Consider the following 14,850-nt stretch of genomic DNA (forward strand, 5'->3'; position numbering starts at 1 on the left):
TTTACTAAATGAGCTCCAGTAGCTCCCAATTATTTCCAGGGTTACATATAAACTATATGGCATTTAAAGCCCTTCATGGTAGAAAGCCTCTTCCTACCTGTCCAGCTTTCTTACATGTTACTCCCTGAGCCAGCTACGCTGGCCTATTTGTATCTCCTCAAACACAACCACCTTCTCCCATCCCTGCACAGGCCTGGCTGGTGTCCTCTATGCCTGGCATACTCTACCCTCTCACCATTGCTTTTTGGTTTCTTTGGTTTCCTTCATGACTCAGCTCATATCTCACCTTCTCCAAGAGGTATTTCCCAGTCCCTCCAGCTATTAGTGCCATTTCCTCTCAGATTACTTTCCATCTACTCTGTATAAATCTTATATATACCTAGTTAATTATGTGTGATCTTCCCCATTCAAATGTAAGCTCCCTGAGGGCAGGCATTGTTGTTGCCCTTGTTTGTATCCCCAGAACTCAGCACAGTACCTGGCACATAGTATGTACTTGATAAATAACTATTGATTGACATGTATATATTAAAAAAGAAAACCAACATAATGTGCTATATGGAACCACAAAATGTTAAAGACAGATGATACCTTAATGATCATCAAACTCCTATTTTCAATTTTAGAGATGAATAAACTATGTTGCAGAGAGATTACATAATGTGCCCCAAATCGAGTTAGGACAGAACCTGGGTTTCTTGACTCCTAATCCTAGATTCTTTTCACTGAAATATAAATAGCAAAGTGATGATATAGGAATACAGAAAAGAGCGTGGCTGGGTGGACGGATCAAGTTTCACAAAATAGGTGGTATTTGACTGGGTCTTTAAAAATGAGTAGTATTCAAATATGTTGGAATATCTATATGAACAATTATACAGTGGTAGGAAAGTATGAGTTATGTTCAGGGAACCCTGAAAAAAATCCATCTGGTTACAAACACTTCTTATGTATCAGGTTTTCCCTGTCTTACATGGTTGGACTTCTATTTTAAATTAGGGGTCATTAGAAGACACGTTCTTTTTTTTTTTTTTAGAAGACACTTTCTTTCAGATCACTAGTGAATTTAGGCAGTTAGTCAACACACTTATTAAGTACGTATTGTGTATTAGGCATTGTGCTAAGTGCTGGGAATATAAATACAGGTAGAAAGAAAGTTCTTTTCCTCAAAATGCTTAGATTCTGGTAGGGGAAGACAATACATAAAAGGAAGAGAAAAGCTGGTTGGGGTGTTGGTGAAGGGGAGGCAAGGACAAATGTACCAGTAGAAGTGTGGGGTGCATCCTGGAGGAATGGCTTCAACACTCCCCTTAAATAGAAGTTCTGGGAGGAACCATCCGACCAGAGAGAGAGGATGATAAAATTGTGTATTGTTGGCTCTCAAAGATACATTACATACTAGAGACTGAGCATAGAAATGTAGAAATTCACCCTCATATTGATTGCAATATTAAGAATAATTTTTAATATATGCCATTCCACTCATTTTGTAATAATTTTCAGGAGTGAAAATATATTCTTATAAAACATACACAAGTGTGGCCCATCAAAGATAAGTGTCGCCATAAGAAATTTTGCAGACTTCAACATCAAAAAGAGATTAGCTCTTCCTGGAAAGAGAAAGAATTGACCAATATAAAGTTAGGCACTACTTAGAAGTTATTAAAAAGAAAGAGAATCTTATAAGAAAAATGGAGGTTAGAAATAGAACAAACAACTTCTTAACAATTAGGGCTATTTCAATGTGGAATTGACTGCCTCAGGAATTAATAAGTTTCCTATCAGTGTATGTGCCCAAGCAGAGTTTGAATGACAACTTGCAAGAATGTAGTAGTTGGGTCTGAATAGTTCTTCAGGTAGGAGTTAGCCTGCATGACCTGTAAAATCTTTCTATTTTTATGATACCATCTCGAGCATGGAGACCAGACTTGTGATATTACTGGTGTCAAGAGCTCCCAGGTGGGGAAATTCCCTCTGTCAATGGGTGTCAGTACCTTTTTTGCAATTTAAAGTCTTAGACAGCTGCCTATAGCAATGAGAAGTGACTTGTCCAGGATCAAACAACCAGTATACCAGAGATAGGACTTGAACCCAAGTCTTCCTGACTTCAACGCCAATCCTCTAGTCATCACAGCAGTCTACCTCTCACTATGATTTTTTTAAAGGAAAGAAATGTCAAATGCCTTTCTTTGAAAACCCCCATTCCTCCCCCTATCCCTCGAAATAAGATGAGCATTCAATGTACATTTCAGTATTAGAAGAAAATTGGGAAAACTCTGGGGGAAAGTAAGTGGGAAGAGTTCATAAAGGGACAAGGAGGGTAAAAAGTTCTCCAGAATAAGTATATCCTCTTATAAATATTCCTTCTTATCCCAATCTCCAGCATTACTCACCAGCTGCCTTTTAGCGTCTACAATTATTTCCCTTACCATTCAGATGTGAAAAATTCACAGACCTCTTCCCCTATCCCCCACCTACCAACACCACCCACTACCCTTATGTCAGTCTGGAGTCCCTAACAGCATTTTTTTAAATCCCTATACAGATTGGCTCCTGGGTCTGGGCTGAGTTCAGACAGACTTTGGCTCAGGCACTCTGCCTTCACTACACCATCTGTATTTGAGATTCTTGAAAGAGCTGAGGTCCAACAGAGGGTTTGGTCTTTGCTTCATGACTCTCACTGTGACCTCTCTGTTCCATTGCAATGAAGCATAGTAAGATTCATTGGCTGTGCTCATTTTTGGCTTGGGTGACCAAGTCATGTCCTTGGCTCACTGGTAGAACTTCCTTCCTTCTCCAGGTCTTGCTTTATTTTCTTCCTTTCAAAATTTTGCTTTGCCAAATGACCAAATATAACTCTTTTCTACTTCTCCCCAGAGGATGTGTTAGCTTGGGAAACTGAAAAAAATGGAAATCTGCAGAAGACACAAGGCTATCATGCCATATAAAACAACAAGCATATTCAAGAGAATAATTTGCACACTAAAGATAAAAGCCCAAGTGTGCCTAACTATAAAGTGACCCACTAAACTCTAGAATTTTTTTGTAACATGAGTCCACCTTGGACCCAGACACCAGAGCCCACAATCTTATTCTTATAAGTGACCTTACAGATAATTAATCTGAACTCTTTCTGTTACGGATGAGTAAACATAGATTCATAGACGCACACTGACTTGTCCAGGCTTATTAAGCTAGGTTATAGTAAAAGCTAGACTAAACAGGTTTGAGGACTTCTAGACCAGGGCTCTTTTCATGGGACTACATTGCCACTGAGTTCTAGCTTGTAAACACAGGCAATTTGTTATATTATTAAATTTTATTATTATTATAAATATATCATATATTATTGATAAACAATTATATGTAATGATATATAAATCATATAAAATAATATATTGTTGTTATATATTTTATGTATTAAATAATTGTATTTTATCCAGTGTCTAAGTCTTTCTAGGACAGGGGTTCTTAAACTGGGATCCTTAGTCCCCAGAAACTGTAGCGGGGAGGATTCTGAGAACTTAGACAAAAAAAAATATATTTATTTCAATATAATTGGTTTACTTTGAAATCTTACGTATTATATTTTATGGATTTAAAAACATTCTGATGAGAGTATGGATTTCAGTGGGGTCTATAGACTTCACCAAACTGATAAAGGGGACCCATGACACGAAAGTCCCCACTCAGGGTTATTGCTTTATTAGCTAAGTGCAATGACTCATTCTGACCACTTGTGGGTTATTTGGTACACTGCTACTACTAGTACCATTGTTACTACTCTGGTCCTTATTCAAAGGACCAATGAAGTTACCATATCTCACCCAAGTGCCTGCCTACATGGTTAATGGAGAGTACTGGACAGGAAAAAATAGAGTCATATCAGAAGGAAAATGTAGCAAAGAAGCTCAGGAATTTATCCTGGGAGAAGAACATGTGAAAAACCCGTTTGAAAGATGGAAGAAACCACAGTAAAGCCTGTTTTTTTTTCTTCTGGAACCCATATAACCAGATTTTTTTCATTCTCTCTGCTTTTATGAAGAGAATAAAGCTAAGAAAAATTACCCTGGAGAAATCATTGCAAAAAGAAATGTACTGGGTAGGAAATCTGCACCATAAGTCAGTTGGTATTCAGTCCTTTCTCCATCTCGTGCTACTTGATGCTTTTCATGTTGAACCTGAGCCCTTATAAGGTCCTATTTAAAGTGCCTGCTGATCAATGAAAGATGAGAATATCAATGGAAGTCTAGAAACTGGGAAGAATCTTGAAAATCATTCAGCCAAATCCACTCATTTGATAAATGAGGAAATTGAGACTCAAGGATGTTAAATACTTGCCGGTGGTCAAATAGCTGGATGCTATCAGCTGGGCCCTGAATCACGCTATACCACACGGCTGTGTATATTTTGTTGTTTTCCTAATTCCTTGAATTAATCCCTGTCTGGCATATATGATAATTCTCAATAAGCTTGAATATTCAATTAATCAGAATGTTCCATTTCCTCGTCAGTATGAATAAAGGGTAATTTGCTATAATACCTGGAAAGAAATGGGACTGGGGGAGGGGAGCACTTTGTCATCAGTTAAGGGGAGCCAGCTCGGTTAGTGCAAAAAGCAATGAACTTGGAGTCAGAAGCCCTATTCTCTAGTCCTAATTCTGTCACAAATTAGCCATGTCATATTGACCAAGTCACTTCTATCGTCCTCAGTTTCTTCATCTGTAAGATGAGGGAGTTAGATGAGTTTATCTCTAGGTCCTTTCCAGTTTGCAAATTTCATTAAAGACTTCAAAACAAGATAATAGATCCTGATTGAAATCACTGAGTCTTTCATCCAGGAGCCAAACTGCAAACCACAGGCCCTAGTGTAGTTGTTTGATTCAGTGAGTGTGCTTGATAAGCTCTTTTTAAACACCACTTGGAGTATTAAATGCCAAAGCTCCATCCCTGTGCACTGCCTCATTAGTTATTAATGAAGCAACATATTTGTTCAAAATTTATGATTGTTGATTTGTTCCCATCACTGTATGAAATATTAACATAGCATTTGTACTTGCAACCATTTGCAGACATTAGATTGTGGATTTGCATATTCATGAACACTCATAAATGTTTAAGGAGACAGCATAGAAAGCATGGGAGCTGTCAGACAGCCAGTAAAAAGGCATATTTACAGCGTTAATAAGTATTTGAGTTTATAGGACAAAGCGATGAGCAACAAATTAAATGAATTTCCGGTTTGCCTGTTGAAGAGAACTAAGGGGTTTTTCCCTTAAAAAAAAAAAAAGAAAGGGGGGAGTGAAGGAAGGAAGGAAGGAAGGAAGGAAGGAAGGAAGGAAGAGAGGAAGAAAGAAAGAAAGAAAGAAAGAAAGAAAGAAAGAAAGAAAGAAAGAAAGAAAGAAAGAAAGAAAGAAAGAAAGAAAGAAAGAAAGAAAGAGAAAGAAAGAAAGAAAGAAAGACTAATTAAACTTAGGAATCATCCCTTAGATTCTGAATAAATGTTCATGTTTTTGCCAAAAATGTGTGGACAAGAGAACACTTGGAACAATGAAATTTTAGAAAATCTGCCAGTCTTACAAGCATCGACAAGTTCTATCTTCTCTCTTGGTGTGGTATAACACAAAAAGCAATGGATTAGGAGTCTGGAGACTTGAATTCTATTCCTGACTGCCACTGACTTGCCATGTGATCTTGAGCATCCCTTGACTGTTCTGGGCATTAATTTCCTAATCTTCAAAATAAATGAGCTACTCTAGATAGAAAGTCCCTTCAAACTCTAATGATTTAAGACAATCTGCAGAGTAATAAGTTTTCTGACTCAGGCTCATCTAAGAAATCAGTCATGAACAAGGAAAGGAAAATATATTAACTTAGTGGGACTGCTCTTTATCTCAGCATCCTTAGTGACCTTGGGCAAATGATTCACACTGACTCAACACTAGTTGGCAACACTCTTGCCCTCAATACTTTCATCTATAAAATGGTACAACAAAATACCAGAAAGTTAAAAGCTGGGGTATATGTAAAGGTACAAGAATTTATAATGGTGAATATAAACTCAGTCCTTGTAAGTCTATTAATCCATCCAAATAGCTACTGACCCTGCTTTTACTATCACCATCCCCAAGAGCCAAAATTATTACCCCTTGGGGATGGTGAGTAGGGTAAAACTTAGAGATTTTAAAAAATTGTGATTTCAGAAGTAGAGAAAAGAGAGAAGGGACTGTAAAAAGCAGGCATAATTTTGGGAAGTACTATATAGGTAAGCTAAAAATGTTAATTTTGTATATACTTATATGTCTCCATATTTTTTTCCTTATAAAATGTAAGCTTCTTGAGGAAAGAAACTATTTCATTTATTTATTATATCCTCAGAGCTTAGCACAGTACCTGGCCCGTGATATGATCTTAATAAATGCTTATTAATTGGTTGATTTATGGAAAGGGATTTTGCCTGATCTAAACATTGCATTTTCCTCCTTTGAGCATAGGCTCAAAATAAATGAAGGTGCAAAATAATTATTTATTGAATGAATAAATGAGAACATTACACCATTGTGTCAAATGCTAAATATTTCTAGGGTCTCAAAAACTATCTTATTTAATAAGTGAAACACTAGTTCCCTCTGCCCAGGAAAAAAAAAATCTCACCAGAGGAAAATGTCATTCTCAGAAAAACAGCTTACTTTTGTTCCTTAGTGTAAGACCAGTCCTGGTGTTAAGAAGCAGTCATTTGAAAGTTGATCAGATTACCTTACAATTTTAAAAAGTTTTACCACCTTTTTTTACGTGATACTCTTTCATCTCCCTCTTCTCCCATTGAAACTCTCTTGTAACAAAGAGCCAGAATAAATTACAGAGAGGAGTGGAACCAAGATGGTAGAGAAGAGAGAAAATTCAAGCCAAACTCTCCCGACATTCCTCTTCAAACAACTTTAAAATAATACATCAAATCAAATTCTGGAGTGTCATAGCCAACAAAAGGTCAAGGTGAGACATTTCTCCAGTCTAAGGTTGCCTAGAATATCAGAAAGAGAGGTCTGTGGCTCTGCAGTAGGGACTAGCAAAGAGCACAGTATGGCATCAACACATGCTGTGGGCCATGTAGGTAGCAGGATAGCAGCAGCAGTTTCAGGAGCTCTCACTGAGAGTTCCAAAAGATGGGAAGGGGATTAGAGAACTGGTCAGAAGAAGATTGCAGGGAACTCCTATGCTAGCACTGGGAACAGGACTCCATTGTCCATTACCCAATTCCAGGTCACAGTTCCAGCAAAGAAAAGATTGTTTCCTGTAACAAGGGAGCAAGGCCAGGCCATAGTTCCAAGGTGGAGAGGAGTGCTAGCACCTGTAATTGCAAGGGAGCAGGGACAGACCAGGAGAGCAGTGACTACACTTCTCCCTGGATCACACCACCTTGGAAGTACTGAAAACTTACAGACCCTCCAAAACTGGTTATGAAAACAGTAGAGTGAAAAAGTCTGAAGCTTGAAACAATGAATCCCGCCAACTTCAGGTGAGCAGAGCCCGACTCTAACATAAAATTCAGAGTCAAAAAAGAGACTGAAAAGAATGAGTAAATAGACAAACAAACAACAACAACAACAAAGAATCTAACCATAAAAAGCTACTATGGTGACAGGGAAGCTCAAAACACAAACCCAGAAGAAGAAAACAATACGAAAATATCTATAAGCACAGGCTCAAAGGAAAAATGCAGATTGTACACAAGCCCAACAAGAATTCCTAGAAGAACTAAAGTAACAAATTAGAAAAGAAAAAAATGGTTTTAAAAATCAAATAAGATAGGGGCAGCTAGGTGGCACAGTGTATAGAGCACTGGCCCTGAAGTCAGGAGGACCTGAATTCAAATCTGGCCTCAGACCAAACACTTGACACTTACTAGCTGTGTGACAAGTCACTTAACCCCAATTGCCTAAAAAGTCACTTAACCCCAATTGCCTAAAAAAAAATTAAAAATAAAAAAATCAAATAAGAATGGTAGAAGAGAATTGGGAAAAGAAATGAGAGTAATGCAAGAAAATTGTGAAAAAAAGAATTAACAGCTTTGTACAAGCAGCACAAAAAACACTGAAGCAAATAACAATTAAAAAAAACAGAATTAGCCAAATGGTAAAAGAGCTACAAAACTCACTAAAAAAAAAAATTCTTTAAAAATTAGAATTAGCCAAGTAGAAGCTAATGACTAAGTGAGACATCAAGAAATAATAAAACAGAATTGAAAGAATGAAAGAAAAAAAAAGAAAATGTGAAATATCTCAGCAGATGAACACTTGACTTGAAAAATAAATTAAGGAGATGTAATTAAAGAATTATTGTATTACCTAAAAGCCATGATAAAAAAGAGCCTAAGACATTATATTTTAAGAAATCATAAAGGAAGACTGCCTTGATATCTTAGAACCAGAGGGCAAAATCAAATTTGAAAGAATCTACCAATTGCTTCCCAATATGAAAACTTCTAGGAATATTATAGCCAAATTCCACAGCTCCCAGGTCAAGGAGAAAATATAACAAGCAGCCAGAAAGAAATCATGCAAATACTATAGAGCCACAGTCAGCATCACACAGGATTAAGTAGCTACTGATTAAAGGAGAAGAGGGCTTGGAATCTGACATTCTGAGAGCAAAAACTCCAGGATTATAGCCAAAACTAACCTGCCCAGCAAAACTGAGTATAATCCTTTAGGAAAAAAACAAATTAACATTTAATGAAGTAGAGGACATTCCTGACAAAAAGACCAGAACTGAATGGAAAATCTGACATTCAAATATAAGACTCAAGAGATGTGTAAAAAGGTAAACATGAAAGAGAACTCATAAGGGACTTAAGGTTAAACTATTTACATCCTTATATGAAAAGATGAGTCATGTAACTTCTAGGAACTTTATCATTATTAGGGCAGTTAGAAGGAATCTACAGAGACAGAGGGTATGAATGTGAATTGCTTATGTTGGGACAATCTCAAAAAAATGGAGAGGTGACAAAGAAGGATGCACTGGGAGAATGAGGGAGAAGAAGAATGTGAAAATTATATCATATAAAAGAGATATGCAAGGAAGAGCTTTTACAATGGAGGGGAAAATGGGGGAGGCAATGCTTGAACCTCTGTGTATGTATGTGTGTATGTATATATACATATGTGTGTTGTATATGTATGTATATATGTGTGTGTGTATATATGTATGTATGTGTGTGTGTGTGTATATATAGATATATAGATATAGATATAGATATAGATACAGATATAGATATGTATACTAAGTTGGGTGTAGAAATCTAGCTTACCCAACAGGGGAGTAGGAGTGGAAAGGGCTAAAAGAAAAGGGAGGATTATAAGAGGGAGGGTGGATTAAGGGAAGCAGTGGTCAGGGGCAAAACAAATTTTTGAGGAAAGACAGGATTAAAAAAGAGAGAAAAGAGGATAAATAGAAAAAATAAGATAGCAAGCAAAGCACAATTAGTAATCATAGTCATGAATATGAATGGGATGAACTCACTCATAAAGCAGAAGAGGACAAAAAGAGCACAGTGCCTTGCACATAGTAAGTGCTTAATGTTATTACATGGATTGGAAGGATTGTATCTCCTCTGACAATATTTATGTCTTTAATTTCTTTCTTTTGTTTTATTGCTATCACTAAAAGTTAGGAGACTATGTAAAATAATAATGAAGAGAGAGGCTATCTTTGCTTTGCTTCTGTACTTATTGGAAAATATTCTAGTATTTTAGTATGTCAAATACTTTAGGGTATGGTTTTAAATATTTGTTGTTTTTGTTTAGAGATATACTTTTATAATATAAAAAAGTGATCTTTCCATGTGAATGACTTTTTAGGGTTTTGTCATACAATGTCTATATTTTGGCTTTTTCCACATCTATTTATATTAGTATAGGGTATTTTTTTTTTGCTTTCATCTTTTATATGATCAGTTGCATTACTTTTTATCCTCCTAATGTTGAACTACATAATCCTGGTATATAGAAAACCATCATAGTGAATAATTTTGGGACATATATATATGTATATATAATATATACAAATTATTGTGTTGTCTTTTTGCTAGGATTTTTAAAAATTGCATGAATATTAGTGATATTGGTCAATAGTTCTCTTTCTCACTTTATTTTTTCCTGTTTTAAGTATTAGAAACATATTTCTCTCATAAAAGATGTTTAATAGAAAGCTTTTCCTCAATTTTTGGGATTAAGTTTTGAAGCATAGATTTTAATTTCTGTTTAAATATTTGGTAGAATTCATCTTGAAATATGTGTATACAGTTTTTTAAAAAATTCTCTTTGGCCATTCATTTATGGCTTGCTCAATTTCACTTTTTGGGATTGAATTTTTAAGATCACTATTTCTTATTGTGTGAATTGGACATTTTACCTTTTTATAGGAAATCATTCATTAATTTCCTTTAAATTTTCACTTTCCTGGAATTAAATAATGTTTTCTTCTTTAATATTATTATTATTGCTTTTTGGTGAGGCAATTGGGGTTAAGTGACTTGCCCAGGGTCACACAGCTAGTAATTGTCAAGTGTCTGAGGCTGGATTTGAACTCAGGTCCTCCTGACTCCAAGGCTGGAGCTCTATCCACTCTGCCACCTAGCTGCTCCCTTAAAATTATTTTTTATTTCCACTGTATTGTGTGACCAGGTGAATTAATTTTTGCAAAAGTAATTTTGGTTATAGTTATCATTTACATGGTTTTTGTTTTCCATTTTATCTCTCTTTGAATTTTCTAAATTTCTTCTTTTGCACTGATTTGGGATTTGCTAATTTATTGAATTTCAATGTTTTATTAAATGCATATTCATTTAATTCTCTTCTTTTTTAATATCTATTTTTTCAGAAAGATACTTATTGTTCTGAGGACTACATTAACTGTATTCCATAAGTTTCATCATCTTGTCTCAGTATCATTCTCTTATATAGTTGTTAATTTTTATGATTTGGTCTTTCTCCTGCTCATTCACAGCATTACCTTTAGCTCTGTATCTTTTGCCTGTGTTGCATACATCAATTACTATATTTATTATATCACAATCTATAAGGGATGTGTTTAATATTCCCATATTATTCATTTATTATGTTCTCTGTGACCTAACACATCCTCTGTTTTTGTAAAAGTACCAATAGCTCACCAAAAAAAAGGTTTATTTTAATGTTCTTATTCAGATGATATGTATTTTGAATACATTTCAAATAGTCTATTCAGTTCTATATTTTTCATCCTTCAAATATATGTATTAAATTCATATAGCTCTGAAAAAGCAACACTAAAGTCTCATAGGATCATTGTGTTGATATCTATATCTTTTTGCAATTTGGTTTTCACTTTATGAATTTAGATACAGTGTAGGGAAATATTGTCAGAGGAGATACAATCCTTCCAATCCATGTAATAACATTAAGCACTTACTATGTGCAAGGCACTGTGCTAAGCATAGGAGATACAATTAATTTTTTTTAAGCTCAGTCCTTACCCTCAAGGAATTTACTAATCTAAAGGAGAAGACAAAATACAAAAGAAAACAGAAAAGTGGGAGAGTGGTGAAATTGGACACCAAGGAAGTACCTGGCTTGGGGGTATCTTTTTCCATGAAGTTGAAATGAGAAAAGGCAGCTGATGCAAAACAGAGGGAGCTGAGTCCATTTTCTGCCATTCATAAAGGAAGGCATTGGGAGGAATTTGGTAGTCTGCCCTCCAACCCTCTGTTCAGAAGTGAGAGGATGCTAAGGCAGGTGGTGTCAATCAAAGCTTGAGTTATCAGTATGGTGGTGAGTTTAGAAGTGATGAACTTATTTTGGAAGGGGCATTTCATTCCAAAGAGTTGAAACCAGGTAGGGCAGAAGGTGTAAAGTGGAGATATAATCATTTCTATTTGTGTAGGATGTAAAGGATTACATAGAAAACCACAAGAAATCTGCATCAGCAATTGAAATGATTATCACCTTCAGTAAAGTAGCAGGAAAGAAAGTAGTTGGACAAAATCATAATTTTTATAAACAAACAACAAAAACCATGAGGAAATGATAAAAATAGATATGCTATTAGAATAACAACAAAATGCATAAAATATCTCTGAATCAACTTTCTAAGACACATAAAGATTCAATTACAAAACATAGAAATACACGAGGTTTTAAATAATTAAAGGGCTATCCTATTGCATGTTGTTTGGCTGTGCCAATATAATTAAAAATGATGATTGTCCCTAAATTGATTAACAGATTAGTTGCTACATCAACCAAATTACTAAGTAGTTACTTTATAAAACTAGAAAATATAATAATGAAATTCATTTGGTGGAATAAAAGAACTAAAACTTCAAAGGAAATAAAAAGAAAATAAGAAGATATGAGGATTACAGTTTCTAGACCTCAAATTATATTTTAAAGCAGTAATCGTCAAAACTATTTTATACTGGTTAAAAATTTGATAGAGTGGTAGAACTGGCAAGAACAGAAGCAAATTAATTCAATAACCCAATGTTCAATAAAACCAAGAATAGACATTACTGGGGTAAGGGAAGAACTTACTGAAAAAATTGAAAGTCAATTTGGAAGCAAGTAATTTTGGATCAGCATCCCATACCACATATCACAAGTTCAAAATTGATATATGACCTAAAGATAAAAGGATGAATTGTTAAAAAAAAAAAAGAGTCCCCTACACAATTATAAAGGGAGAATTATTTCTGTATAAACCAATGAGACATAAGTGAAATTATCACTTTATAATAGAAATCAGATCATTTCAACTAGATAAAATTAAAATGACATAATTGTTAAAGAACGTGGCTCAGAGATGGGAAGATACGGGTTCAAGTCTTACTGCTCATGTACTGGATACAAGGCCCTCTACAGGTCACTCAACCTCTTTTAAGAAGGGCAATTAGGTGGCACACTAGATTAAGTGCAGAACTTGTAGTCAGAAAGAATTAAGTTTGAATTCTGCCCCAGATATCTAATAGTTGTATGATCCTAGGTAATTCACTTAACCTCTCTCTGCCTCAGTTTCTCATCTGTAAAATAGGGATGATAGTAGCACCTACCCTAGGGTTGTTGTAAGGGTCAAATGAATTAGCAGGTATAAAGGGACTTTTTTGCAAAGCTTAAGGCACTGTATAAATATTATTATTACTTTAAATTACAGAACAGAGGAAGTTAGATGGTGCAGTGTATAGATTGTTGGACTTAAGAGCAAGTTTAGTTCCTGCCTTAGATACTTACTAGCTGTGTGACTTTGTCAGACTTTTCTGTCTTGGTTTCCTCATCTATAACATGAATAATGATAATCATACCCCCAACCAGTGTTATTATAAACCAGGGTTATTATAAAGTGTGATATATACAAACCACTTTGCAAACTTCAAAGTGTTATATTAATATTATCTATTATTTGTATTATTAACAGTGGCTGATCTTCATTTGTATATAAAATTTCTTCATTTGAACATTCCCAATTCTAATAAAATCACAAATCTAGAGGAAAAAAAGGTTTTGTATTAATTAAATCCATGCAGCCAAAATAAGAAAGGAAATTGTCAATGGTGAAAAAAAAAATGTAACAAATATATTTGATAAAAGTTTTAGCCGTAAACCATGTAGGAAATTACCACAAATGCTTATGAAGAGCCATTCTCAAATAGATAAATTGTCAAATATATGAGTAAGCAGTTTTCAAATGAAGAATTATGAACTATTAACAACCCTGAGAGATTTTCTGCATGACTAATATGAATGTAAGTTAAACAATTCTGATGTTTTAACTTATATCTAGAAAATTGGCAAAGATGGAAATTATCAATGTTGGAAGAACTATGGAAAAAGAGTCTCACCAATACACTCTCAACAAACCTGCAACTTGGTCTTAACTATCACAGGGACATACTCAGGCCTCCTTAAATGACTCTTGTAGGCCATATCAGAAAGGTCAGGAATTAGAAAGTATACTTGCCCACTGACCCAAATAGCCTAAAACTATTGGTCCCCTGGGGTTGAAAAAACAGGTTGTTATAGACACAGCTCCAGCACAAGGCTGGTTAGGAACTCCTATAATGTTCCCTGGCAGCCACAAAGTCCTTGTCTTTCAATGATCCATTGCATCATGCCAATCCAATATGAGGGAAAGGGGATTCTTTACCTAGAAGAACTTTCATCCTGGACTAAGCTGAGTATCCTGCAATAGAAGAAAATGAGACTCTACCAGAACTTCTGTAACCTAGTAATGTACTGAATAAAGTGGAACCATTTTATGTTAAATGAGCATCTCCATTAGGTACCATTCCTAGCTCTTATACTCTTGACAGGTTCTCCCTAAGCTCCCCCTCACCCTCCTTACCCTGACTCCTACTAACTGACATTTCAACCTGTGATCAGTTAGTCAGTCTGTTGGAGAGACAAACTAAAGTGAGGCTGTAGTCTATTAATGGAAGTCTGAGAGAAGGGAGAACTGAAGGGGTTTGTTAAGTGACATAATTAATAAATCTCTTATTTATCTAACCCCTGTTTCCAAAGAGCAAAGGACTTTAAAGACATTAGTTCATTCATTCTCACCCCAGTGAGATGGGGAATCGGGTTCCACAAGCCCTGTTTTACATATGAGGAAAGTGAGAATATGAGGGTAGACAGGAATTTACCAATGGAAGAGCTGAGAATCTAGGCTAGTCCTTGAGTTAACATTTATGGAACCCCTTGTGCTGTGATGGATATGACAGAAAAAAGGAGATGTGGTCATTTGTTTCACAATTGAATAAAGATGTAAGACAGGCACATATGGAAAACACAATGAAAATCACCTGTGGATGAGTGCCAT

Source organism: Vombatus ursinus, unplaced genomic scaffold, assembly GCF_900497805.2.
Source record: "Vombatus ursinus unplaced genomic scaffold, bare-nosed wombat genome assembly UNPS02014791.1, whole genome shotgun sequence".
NCBI classification, from domain to species: Eukaryota; Metazoa; Chordata; class Mammalia; order Diprotodontia; family Vombatidae; genus Vombatus; species Vombatus ursinus.